Source organism: Sebastes fasciatus, chromosome 9, assembly GCF_043250625.1.
Source record: "Sebastes fasciatus isolate fSebFas1 chromosome 9, fSebFas1.pri, whole genome shotgun sequence".
NCBI lineage: Eukaryota > Metazoa > Chordata > Actinopteri > Perciformes > Sebastidae > Sebastes > Sebastes fasciatus.
This window is the reverse complement of record NC_133803.1, coordinates 35,821,227-35,835,032: the sequence shown is the minus strand read 5'-3', so window position 1 is coordinate 35,835,032 and position 13,806 is coordinate 35,821,227. Positions and strand designations below refer to the sequence as shown.

The 13,806-nt window shown below is 39.6% G+C and overlaps 1 long non-coding RNA gene across 1 annotated transcript in view; it reads right to left on the bottom strand.

Annotated features, from left to right (window-relative positions):
- Window positions 1–13,806, bottom strand: part of LOC141774638 (uncharacterized) — a 144,167-nt gene that overhangs the window by 34,042 nt on the left and 96,319 nt on the right. Inside the window, exon 4 of the long non-coding RNA XR_012595391.1 lies at window positions 8,329–8,472. This is a non-coding gene — a long non-coding RNA (uncharacterized LOC141774638). The remainder of the gene's footprint in view (window positions 1–8,328; window positions 8,473–13,806) is intronic.

Below are 13,806 nucleotides of genomic sequence, written 5' to 3'. Positions count from 1 at the left end.
TCCAGCCTCTCTGATACGTCCAACACTAACAACCATCCAGCCTCTCTGATACGTCCAACACTAACAACCATCCAGCCTCTCTGATACGTCCAACACTAACAACCATCCAGCCTCTCTGATACGTCCAACACTAACAACCATCCAGCCTCTCTGATACGTCCCACACTAACAACCATCCAGCCTCTCTGATACGTCCAACACTAACAACCATCCAGCCTCTCTGATACGTCCCACACTAACAACCATCCAGCCTCTCTGATACGTCCAACACTAACAACCATCCAGCCTCTCTGATACGTCCAACACTAACAACCATCCAGCCTCTCTGATACGTCCAACACTAACAAGCATCCAGCCTCTCTGATACGTCCAACACTAACAACCATCCAGCCTCTCTGATACGTCCAACACTAACAAGCATCCAGCCTCTCTGATACGTCCAACACTAACAACCATCCAGCCTCTCTGATACGTCCAACACTAACAACCATCCAGCCTCTCTGATACGTCCAACACTAACAACCATCCAGCCTCTCTGATACGTCCCACACTAACAACCATCCAGCCTCTCTGATACGTCCAACACTAACAACCATCCAGCCTCTCTGATACGTCCCACACTAACAACCATCCAGCCTCTCTGATACGTCCAACACTAACAACCATCCAGCCTCTCTGATACGTCCCACACTAACAACCATCCAGCCTCTCTGATACGTCCAACACTAACAACCATCCAGCCTCTCTGATACGTCCCACACTAACAACCATCCAGCCTCTCTGATACGTCCAACACTAACAACCATCCAGCCTCTCTGATACGTCCAACACTAACAACCATCCAGCCTCTCTGATACGTCCAACACTAACAACCATCCAGCCTCTCTGATACGTCCAACACTAACAACCATCCAGCCTCTCTGATACGTCCAACACTAACAACCATCCAGCCTCTCTGATACGTCCCACACTAACAACCATCCAGCCTCTCTGATACGTCCAACACTAACAAGCATCCAGCCTCTCTGATACGTCCAACACTAACAAGCATCCAGCCTCTCTGATACGTCCAACACTAACAAGCATCCAGCCTCTCTGATACGTCCAACACTAACAAGCATCCAGCCTCTCTGATACGTCCAACACTAACAAGCATCCAGCCTCTCTGATACGTCCAACACTAACAACCATCCAGCCTCTCTGATACGTCCAACACTAACAACCATCCAGCCTCTCTGATACGTCCCACACTAACAACCATCCAGCCTCTCTGATACGTCCAACACTAACAACCATCCAGCCTCTCTGATACGTCCCACACTAACAACCATCCAGCCTCTCTGATACGTCCCACACTAACAAGCATCCAGCCTCTCTGATACGTCCCACACTAACAACCATCCAGCCTCTCTGACACGTCCCACACTAACAACCATCCAGCCTCTCTGATACGTCCAACACTAACAACCATCCAGCCTCTCTGATACGTCCAACACTAACAACCATCCAGCCTCTCTGATACGTCCCACACTAACAACCATCCAGCCTCTCTGATACGTCCCACACTAACAACCATCCAGCCTCTCTGATACGTCCCACACTAACAACCATCCAGCCTCTCTGATACGTCCCACACTAACAACCATCCAGCCTCTCTGATACGTCCAACACTAACAACCATCCAGCCTCTCTGATACGTCCAACACTAACAACCATCCAGCCTCTCTGATACGTCCCACACTAACAACCATCCAGCCTCTCTGATACGTCCCACACTAACAACCATCCAGCCTCTCTGATACGTCCAACACTAACAACCATCCAGCCTCTCTGATACGTCCAACACTAACAACCATCCAGCCTCTCTGATACGTCCAACACTAACAACCATCCAGCCTCTCTGATACGTCCCACACTAACAACCATCCAGCCTCTCTGATACGTCCAACACTAACAACCATCCAGCCTCTCTGATACGTCCCACACTAACAACCATCCAGCCTCTCTGATACGTCCCACACTAACAAGCATCCAGCCTCTCTGATACGTCCCACACTAACAACCATCCAGCCTCTCTGATACGTCCCACACTAACAACCATCCAGCCTCTCTGATACGTCCCACACTAACAACCATCCAGCCTCTCTGATACGTCCAACACTAACAACCATCCAGCCTCTCTGATACGTCCCACACTAACAACCATCCAGCCTCTCTGATACGTCCCACACTAACAACCATCCAGCCTCTCTGATACGTCCAACACTAACAACCATCCAGCCTCTCTGATACGTCCCACACTAACAACCATCCAGCCTCTCTGATACGTCCCACACTAACAACCATCCAGCCTCTCTGATACGTCCAACACTAACAACCATCCAGCCTCTCTGATACGTCCCACACTAACAACCATCCAGCCTCTCTGATACGTCCCACACTAACAACCATCCAGCCTCTCTGATACGTCCCACACTAACAACCATCCAGCCTCTCTGATACGTCCCACACTAACAACCATCCAGCCTCTCTGACACGTCCCACACTAACAAGCATCACAGTTCAGAAGGATATATCACAGACATATATTCATAATGCAGGCCTTCCCGTAGCCGCGGCCCTTTTTCATGTCAATATGAGCTCCTATTAAATTCTCTGTACTGGACGAGTCAGAGCCGCCTGTTTGTTCTCAGGAGACTCAGATCCTTCAACGTCTGCAGAACCACGCTGCAGATGTTTTATGGCTCGGTGGTGGCCAGCATCATCTTCTACACCGTAGTGTGCCGTGGCGGCAGGGTGAAGAAAGCCGACGCTAACAGACTCAACATGCTCTTCAGGACAGCAGGTTCTGTCCTGAGAGTTGAGCTGGAGTCTTTGGTGGAGGTGGAGATGTCAGAGAGGAGGATGCTGAGGACACTACTCAGTATTAGAGACAACGCCTCTCATCCTCTGAACGCCACACTGGAGTCAAACCAGAGCACCTTCAGCCGTAATGAGACCTCCGAGGTGCACCACAGAACGCCACAGGACGTCTTTCCTACCAGCGGCCATCAGACTATATAACTCCTCTTCCTTCTGCAGGAAGGACAGCTGAAAACACCGGACACTGAGGACAAATATAACATCAATATCCTGTGCAACACTACTGTTTACATTCTCATGTGCAATATCACTGTTCATCATATGCAATGCTACTTCCTCTCTCATCATATGCTATGCTACTTCCTCTCTCATCATATGCTATGTCACTTCCTTTTAGGGATGTCACAAGAACCGATACTTCGGTACCAAGTCGATGCCAAAACTCTAAAAACGTGACGGTCTTTCTATAGTACCGACGGTACGGTACGATGCCGGTAATCAGGGTCCCAAATGAAGCAGCACCACATGGGGGGGGGATTTACCGTTTGGTGAGTAACTCTCTGAAGGCTTCTGTCCTCTGCTCTCTGTGCACACACACACACACACACACACACACAGTGCCGTGCAACAGCGTGGAGATGTTGGGTTCGTTTACTTTTTCAGAGATCCTTTATTAGTTTGTTGGAGAAGAGGACTCACTCTTGGGGGAAAAACTGAACTGAACTGAATCTTCTGTTGTTTATTTTTCTAAATCTCTGAAAAGTGATACTTTTTTATTGTCATCAAAATATAACATTAGCATTTTAAATCAATATTGAATGGTCTAATGGTCGGTCACCATGTCAGTGAATCTAAACTACTGCTTGCAATCTGAGGATATATAGAGAGTGTATGTGTGCGTGCGTGTGTGTGTGTGTGTGCGTGCGTGTGTGTGTGTGCATGTACAGCCTCTGCTGTTTTCTTACAGTCATTGAACTCCAGTATACCTGAGGACTAAAGTCTCATAAGTTTCCTGTTTGTTTTACCGTGGTATTGAGTTTGGTATGAAGAAACCTGGAAATTCTCTGGTACTTCTTTCGACTACTAGATTTCTGGTGTCGTGACATCCCTACTTCCTTTCTCATCATATGCAATATTACTTCCTTTTCTGTTTTTCTAGCTTACTTTACCTTTTTTATTTGACTTATCTTATTTACTAAATTGACTAAATGTATCTTATTTTATTGTTATTCTATTAGAAATAGTGCTTTTTATTTTATACACTTGAACTTGTTGTAATTTTGACTAATCTCTGGAACAAGAATTTCCATCTGGATTAATAAAGTTCTATTTTATCTGATCTTATCTTATTAAAACAGAGATATTCCTCTAAATGAGACCCCACAGGTTGAAAATGACACTTAATTCACACATTGTTCACCTACGTTCCCTCTTCTATTGTCATGTTCAGAAATCATCATGACTCAGCTGAATATGAAGCTGGAGGCCGGGAGGGGATTAGCTCAGTTTACCTAAGACCTGACTGCTCGTACGTCTCATTCCAAAGGTAAATACTCCTAAAGAGTCCCAGGCATGAGCCTTCAGAGGAGCAGAGAGGAGGATCTGCTGCAGTCTAGCGGAGAGGTTGCAGATTGCAACCAGCTGAAGCGTCTCTGTGTACTAAGCGTGTAGAAGAACTACGGTGGCTGACGCCAACACCCTCTAGAGCCAGATGTTGTAGCGTAGCTCATCTGGAGCAGAGGTTGGACGTGAGTGGTGAAGCAAGAGAGAGAGAGAGTGGCAGCGCTGAGCGAATAAAGTTATGGACTCCGGTCGAAGCAGGAGAAGTTAACAGAGTTTAGTTTGTCCATTCAAAGGACCTGCTCCCTCTGGAGATATAAACGGCTCATTCTAAGCTAACGAAAACACAACAACTCTTATTATCAGCTGATTAAACACTAAAGAAAACACACTTATTAATATTATATTCTGTTTCTGCCCTAAATGTTACACACTGGTCCTTACCCTTTAACTAACACACTTATTTTAACCCAAACTACGATCTTCTCCTAAACCTAAACAAGTATTTCTGTTGCATAAAGAAACCGAAAAACTAAGTAAACCTAAACATTGAAAGTTTATTTTGAAAGGACTCTGTATGCAACTGTAGGGACCTGCCATTTCTGGTGGCAGACACAGTGAACTGTCTCCCAGAATCATGGAGGTATGCTCTCATTGGCTACAGTAACATTTCACCCAGAGGTGTGAAATTCACACAGAACAAAACCAGAGGAATGTTCTTTGTTCCTTCTCTTTCTTCTCATCTGCTCATCTCTCCTGACGTGTGAGAGGTGAGCTGCCCCACTCTTTCTACTCATCCTCCTCAACAAGCTGACCTGCTGGAGGTGAGATGCTGCGCTCCAGACCGGAAGCAGCTCAGCTCTCTGATTCTATGGCCTGTTAGGAAACAGTCATTGCAACTAAAGGAACCAAACGCAGACGACGCGAGTGCTCTGCCCTTTCCACCAGCTAACTTCAAGCTATCAAGCAAAGAAGTTAGCACCAAACTAACAGCAAAGACGACCTCTTTGACTTGGAACCACAACTTCAACACATGGAATCACAAAACCGGTTCTTCCATGGATTGGTAACGTACTGGGCCTTAGCATTAGCAATCGCACAGGGCTGAGCAAGACTGTTCAACTTTGATTTCTAGAAAGTACTTGTATTGATTTGGTTTAATGTTATTCATTGAGTTTGACTGTGTTGATTTATCTGTATTTGATATCTGGGTAACTGGCTTTGCCACATCTGATGTGTTTAGTTATGCTTCACATAGACAAGGTCTTGCATGCAAACTAACCATCTTTTCTAACCCACTGCAGATCTAACACACATAAAGATCACATACACAAACTGTGAATTAGTTAAACATAAACATACAGCTTCAGATAATCTTAACCCCACATCACCCCCCTCTCTGTCCTTCTTCTCAGAAGAACAAAGAGGTCATGTGGTGACATGCTGATGGCCATCTTTGATTCAGCCATCTTTGTAGTTTTACAGTGCCTACCATTTTGTTTGTAGGCCATACAGACATTTTGAGACAAGACCCCATCTTGTTTTCCCCCCCCTCTCTCACACACACACACACACACACACACACACACACACACACACACACACAGTGTTTGGTTTGTTTAGTTTAGTTATTTAGTTAGATTAATATTGTGTTTTGAACCTTTATTATCTTGTAAATAAATGTTTGTGGAATATACATGCTGGTCTTTTTAATGTTGCACAAGAGTGAATAATGCCAACCTCTGCTATGTCAAGAACTCCGATATCCTTCAACCTTTACTATCTATTTTGGGTTATAGTTATTAATTTAATTATTAATCAACGTTCCAAATTGATAGTTTAGCATATATAATGAGACTATATTAACGTTTTGGTCATTGGTCCCTGATTCCAGGGTGGTGCCCCGTTTATTATTGATGTTTATTGATAATCTTTATTAATATTAATAATTATATTATTATTTATTAATTAATTTGCTAATAACCAAAACCTACCAAAGTAGAACCCCTACACAATGAGCGGAAAGTGACACGCCGTCCTTGACACGTCCAAAACTGCAACACCGTCTCACAACAGGTTCGTGAAATAGTCACGAAATGTAATCTATTTGATTTGTGTACATTGACACGAATTTACCGTTTTCTTTGTGACGCTCAGTACGACTTTCAACAACATGTGATGCACCGGTCAATTTCTGCTCCAATCAAACTGTTTTCTCTGTTTTCTGTTTTCTCTGTGTTGATTCGTGTCTATGTATACGAATCAATACATTCAATTTCATGACTATTTGTGCTGGTAAATAACAACCATGCAGCACATCCCTACGGTCCTGACAAGTATCTCTCATTGCCCTTGAAGTCTATTTCAGTTTCTGTGTTGCAGACCTAGTCAACAAACATGTAGTGCCTATTTGAGGACAGGTACCTTAAAAGGACAGACGTGTCAGACAGAGAGGACGATGTGAGATATACGACTGTGAGCATTCATGTAAAGGTTATAAATGTTTCTGAACTGAGAGACTCGGTGCTCTCAGCCCTGAATATTCTGTGTTGATGGTTGTGTGCCCAAGTGTGTAATAAACCTCAGAAAGACGCTCTCTTTGTTTTTGAGTCCATATTTAACAGAAATTGCTGCCACAATTTGGTGTCCCAAGTGGGATCCTCGGCGTGAGACGACGACGGACTCAGTGCTGAAGGGTTAAGGCGCCATTAACAGAAATTGCTGCCACACTTTTTCAGGAACTTCTGTGCGACTGGGCTGATGACGGACCTAGAGGGGTACCGTCAGTGTGTCGGCGTGTCGGCGTGTCGGCGTAGGGCCACTGACCAGGCGTCGGTGTTTGATGAGTTGAGAGTGAGAGAAGTTGCTGCAGCGTCTGTCTCCAGATTAAAGAGCAAAGTCCTTATTTCTAATGTGAACTGAGTTTATAACGTTTCACAGTAAGTTTGGTTTGGTTGCAGTCGGGTAGATTCAGGCAGCAGATCAGTCACGCAGATCCGAGGCTTAACAGAAAGCTGGAATATCATCATCTACCGAGTGTGTCCTCGTTGAGCAGAGAGCTGCAGTATAAATAGCATGTTAGCTGGTAAACAGAGAGGCTTCACAAAGGAAGTGAGAGGTTTAATATCAGTGATTCTCTGAGGCGGCGAGCTCTGCAGGGAAAATCCACAATCAATGGGTTTCAATTCTCACTGCTCTGAAGCACGTTTATATAATATACATATACAGGTCACTGGTCACGTCTCCAGTCTCCAGTAACAGTAAGAGAGATGACTGGACCAGCAGACAGCAGTGAGGAGACACCGGGACGAGACGCCAGAGATGTGACTGGTATTCCTGAGAACCTGAACGGTTCAGACTCAGAGCTTCTGATCTACACACATTATGTCTTTATTAACACCTCAGTGTGCTGCTCACATTACATTATCATCACTACACGTACACACACACACACACACTAACACCAACACAACAATGAGCTCACAGAGAAGATGTTAGCATCTCTCTGTTCTGAAAGCCTCCTCATGTTCTCTAGGAGAACTGTAAATGTTGTACCGCTGGTTTCCAGTATCTCTCCCAGGATCATACATCCTACAGCAGGATCCTACACTTCCCATAATGCACCTAAACCTGTCTGTTAAACAATGTGTCTCTGAGTCCGTCCTGATACACTGAGGGACATGTCGGACAGATACCAACCCACAGCTCATTTACCTCCTACTTCATGCAAAGCTTTCCTATAGTACGGCTTCACAGTAGTATTCAGAACAACGTGTGTGTATCCAAAGGGCAGGGCTGTTAAACATACGGCCCGGGGGCCAGAGGCGGCCCTCCAAAGGGCCCAGTCTGGCCCACTAGATGACCTTGCAAAGTGTAAAAAGTGCAGAGATGTAATTAATTCTATACCTGTTTGAGGGTTGCTCTGTCCTGATAAGAGTAGCAGGCGCTACGCTGCATGCACTATTATAGATCCACGTGCACATGTACAGGCTACGTCACACAACACCGTCAGGCTACTGCTCATCAAGCAGCCGCCGGGGGACAATGTCTCTGTCAGAAAGGAGCAAAGTGGACACAGTGTCAGGTTTCCTATTTCCTCACAGAATGCATTTTTTACACTAACAGGAAATTAATGTACTCGTTGTACTCGGTCTGAATAAAGTGGTATCGGTGCATCCCTAATATAAAGTATAATAGATAGTATAATATAATATAGAGTATAATAGATAGTATAATATAATATAAGGTATAATAGATAGTATAATATAATATAAGGTATAATAGATATTATAATATAATATAAGGTATAATATAGTATAATATAATATAAGGTATAATAGATATTATAATATAATATAAGGTATAATATAGTATAATATAATATAAGGTATAATAGATATTATAATATAATATAAGGTATAATAGATAGTATAATATAATATAGAGTATAATAGATAGTATAATATAATATAAGGTATAATAGATAGTATAATATAATATAAGGTATAATAGATAGTATAATATAATATAGAGTATAATAGATAGTATAATATAATATAAGGTATAATAGATAGTATAATATAATATAAGGTATAATAGATATTATAATATAATATAAGGTATAATATAGTATAATATAATATAAGGTATAATAGATATTATAATATAATATAAGGTATAATATAGTATAATATAATATAAGGTATAATAGATAGTATAATATAATATAGAGTATAATAGATAGTATAATATAATATAAGGTATAATAGATATTATAATATAATATAAGGTATAATATAGTATAATATAATATAAGGTATAATAGATATTATAATATAATATAAGGTATAATAGATAGTATAATATAATATAAGGTATAATAGATAGTATAATATAATATAAGGTATAATAGATATTATAATATAATATAAGGTATAATATAGTATAATATAATATAAGGTATAATAGATATTATAATATAATATAAGGTATAATATAGTATAATATAATATAAGGTATAATAGATAGTATAATATAATATAGAGTATAATAGATAGTATAATATAATATAAGGTATAATAGATATTATAATATAATATAAGGTATAATATAGTATAATATAATATAAGGTATAATAGATATTATAATATAATATAAGGTATAATAGATAGTATAATATAATATAGAGTATAATAGATAGTATAATATAATATAAGGTATAATAGATATTATAATATACTATAAGGTATAATAGATATTATAATATAATATAAGGTATAATATAGTATAATATAATATAAGGTATAATAGATATTATAATATAATATAAGGTATAATAGATATTATAATATAATATAAGGTATAATATAGTATAATATAATATAAGGTATAATAGATATTATAATATAATATAAGGTATAATAGATAGTATAATATAATATAAGGTATAATAGATATTATAATATAATATAAGGTATAATATAGTATAATATAATATAAGGTATAATAGATAGTATAATATAATATAGAGTATAATTGTGACGGAGTAGCCGTCACTGACTGTGGGCAGCGCACACACATCACCTCAGGCCACACACACGCCAAACATTTCTCCGCTCCCTTCCTGATTCACTCCGTAGTTAAACACATCGCGACATATCCCTCTCCCCTAAACTGTTTATCAGTAGTGCGACCAAAGGTGCACACTTGATTGTTCTGCTGTTTCCTATACGCATACATTACACAAACATTATTGTCACTCAGCAGTTGCTGAAACGCTGCGTGTCCATCCTGTCAGGTCCCATTCATGGGATTGACGAGCAAACAGGGCCGTAACAAGTCCCCCCGTTATAAAGGGTGCCCTCGCGCGTTTTGAGATCATGTGATCAGTTTAAATATGTTTATTATTTGGAATTGTGATTATGTTGCAAATTAACTTGTTTTGGTTGGGGGGGAATGTTTAGACAGAGGTATATCATTTATATGTGGGATATGCCTGGGTTGAAGGGACTATGGAGATCTTCTATGATGAAAGATGATGTTAATTGTTATTTTTCTGTGTAAAGAATACGCCCAGGGGAGGGGCTATTGGTTTAAAAGCGGGTCATCTTGGCCACCTGTGGGAGTCTGGTCTGGAAGTGTTGACAGAGAAGGTCACACTCAGACACTCAGGAAGGTAAAATATAGATTGTATTGTTGGATTGTTTTTGCCTATTCTGAAAGAAATCATGGAGTTATTGAGGAACTCGATTTTCCGTACTATTTGATGTTTTGTACAGAGCTTATTTTCTATTTTTCACTTTTTGTAAATAGTAAGCAATGATTGCACTTTGGGAGGCCGGCATAATAAAAAGGGGATTAATACAACGTTTTCCGACTACGCCAGTGTTTTTCATGTTGCACGGAGTTTTGACATAGAACCCCGCGACAATAATAGATATTATAATATAATATAAGGTATAATAGATTGTGGCGGTACTGAGTTCCCCAGACTTTAGTTGTCAGTCAGAAGACTGAAAAACAGTTCCCATCCACATAATAATATAAAATAAAATGCCTTCTTAATAATAATAATGAACAAATGCCTCTATATCAACAAACAATTAAGGAAACTGAAATATTGGTTTGTGGTTTTCCCTTTACCCTCCTTTAAAGTTTTCCCAAATAAAATACACCAAAAGAAATGGGTATAAAGGGTTTCATTGAAAATCAACAAATGAATAGAATACAAAAATACAGCCTGCAGGCGTTAGGCTATTGTAAGGCAAGCCAGATCGCTGCACAAATAGTACCTAAACGTCCCAGTGCAGGTAACCCAATTGGTTGGCACTTAACTTGTTTCCCCAACTAGGAGTCAACACTCTCAACAAACAAAACACAAAGATCACAGAATCCCAAAAGGGCCCAAAACAGACCAGAGTTTCTGGTAAAGCTGATAATACATGTTGCATTGAGTGAAGGAGAGATCAGAATGACACTGGGTGTGCAGTTTCCCTCCTCTTTTAAGCCCTACAGAAAGGGCGTCGTTACACCCTGATTGGCCAAGAGGGGAACCACCAAGCTGCTCTCAACTATCATTTAAGAGCCAGTCCCCACACCCTGCGCAACAGGTGAACTGAATAACCTCTAATCACTCAGCAACTCAACCAGAAAAACACCAGGGAAAAGGGAAACAACAGCAAACACCAGAGAATTGGCAGCTGCCACATGATAGTATAATATAATATAGAGTATAATAGATATTATAATATAATATAAGGTATAATAGATATTATAATATACTATAAGGTATAATAGATATTATAATATAATATAAGGTATAATAGATATTATAATATACTATAAGGTATAATAGATATTATAATATAATATAAGGTATAATAGATATTATAATATAATATAAGGTATAATAGATATAATATAATATAAGGTATAATAGATATAATATAATATAAGGTATAATAGATATTATAATATAATATAAGGTATAATAGATATTATAATATAATATAAGGTATAATAGATATTATAATATAATATAAGGTATAATAGATATTATAATATAATATAAGGTATAATAGATATTATAATATAATATAAGGTATAATAGATATTATAATATAATATAAGGTATAATAGATATAATATAATATAAGGTATAATAGATATAATATAATATAAGGTATAATAGATATAATATAATATAAGGTATAATAGATATAATATAATATAAGGTATAATAGATATAATATAATATAAGGTATAATAGATATTATAATATAATGCTTGGATAACTCGGATTCCAATTCTGCAAGCGAAGGTTCAAATGCGGTCATTGTAATGTCTGGATCTTCCCAAGACATGATGGATGGTCACTAGTAATTATTTGGACTAATAGTCAAGCTACACTCCAAATACACATTTCAGAAATATACTTGCTAAATCGATATCAGAAGATGGGACCCAAAACTAAATCTCTTTATTGAAGGATTAGGCTTTGTGTGACGTGTCCCTTCGTGGGTGCCAATTATGTGGCGGTACTGATTCCCCCAGACTTTAGTTGATCAGGCAGAAGACTGAAAACCGTCCCATCCACATAATAATATAAAATAAAATGCCTCCTTAATAATAATAAAGATAATAATGAACAAATGCCTCTACGTAACAAACAATTAAGGAAACTGAAATATTGTTTTTATTTTTCCTTTTACCCTCCTTTAAAGTTTCCCCAAATAAAATACACTAAAAGAAATGGGTATAAAGGGATTCAGTGAAAATCAACAAATGACTAGAATAACTAAATACAGCCTGCAGGCGTGAGGCTATCGCTAGGCTATCGTGAGGCAAGCCAGATTCTTGCCCCTACCCGTCCTGGTAGTGTCCGTGCAGGTAACCTAATTGATTGGTATTTATGTTGTTTCCCCAACTAGGATAGTGAACACTCTCAATAAGCAAAACACAAAGATCACAGAGTCTCAGACGGGCCTGAAACAGAGCAGAGGTTCTGGTTTGGCTGAACACATGTTGCATGTAGTGAAGGAGAGATCAGAATGACCCTGGGGGGGCAGTTTCCCTCCTCTTTTAAGCCCTACAGAAAGGGCGTCGTTACACCCTGACTGGCCAAGAGGGGAACCACCAAACTGCTCTCAACTATCATTTAAGAGCCAGTCCCCCCCCCCATACCCTGCAACAGGTGAACTGAATAACCTCTAATCACTCAGCAGGTCAACCAAAAACACACCAGGGAAAAGGGAACTGACAGCCAGCACCAGAGAACGGACGGCTGCCACAGAGTGTTAATGAATGAAGCCTGTCTGATGGACGTTGAGCGTTATCAGTCTCTGTCCTCGTGAGACGCAGAAGACGTCCTGACAGGTGGAGATATTTACAACGCCCTGTCAACACTATGAAGATAGAATGTGTATTTACACATGTAGCAGCGAGTCACGACATCTTTACTGGAACACCAATCCGTTTCCCCGTTTCCCCGTTTCCTCTTCCTGTTCTCTTCAAACTATTCAGCAGTTTACAGAAACTTCAGAGCTGCAAAGACTGACTCTATATATCATCAGTCGGATCAGCATCCACACAGCACATCATATATACACAGTATATGATATGATATACAGTATATAGTGTATATGATATGTGAGAAGTGACCCAGACAGTCAGCTCCGTATCGACACGGCTCAGTCTACTATGAACCAGACATATTTCATATTTTAATATAGTATAATTTCCTGGAGTGAGAGTAAAGGTGCTGGAGTAAAGATGGAACAGAAACATCTGACAGACGAGAGCATCAGGTTTAGAAATACAAACTTAACTAAATATAAGGTTCTATTATAATAAATATAACACAAGATGTGACTTCAGGAAGGAGAC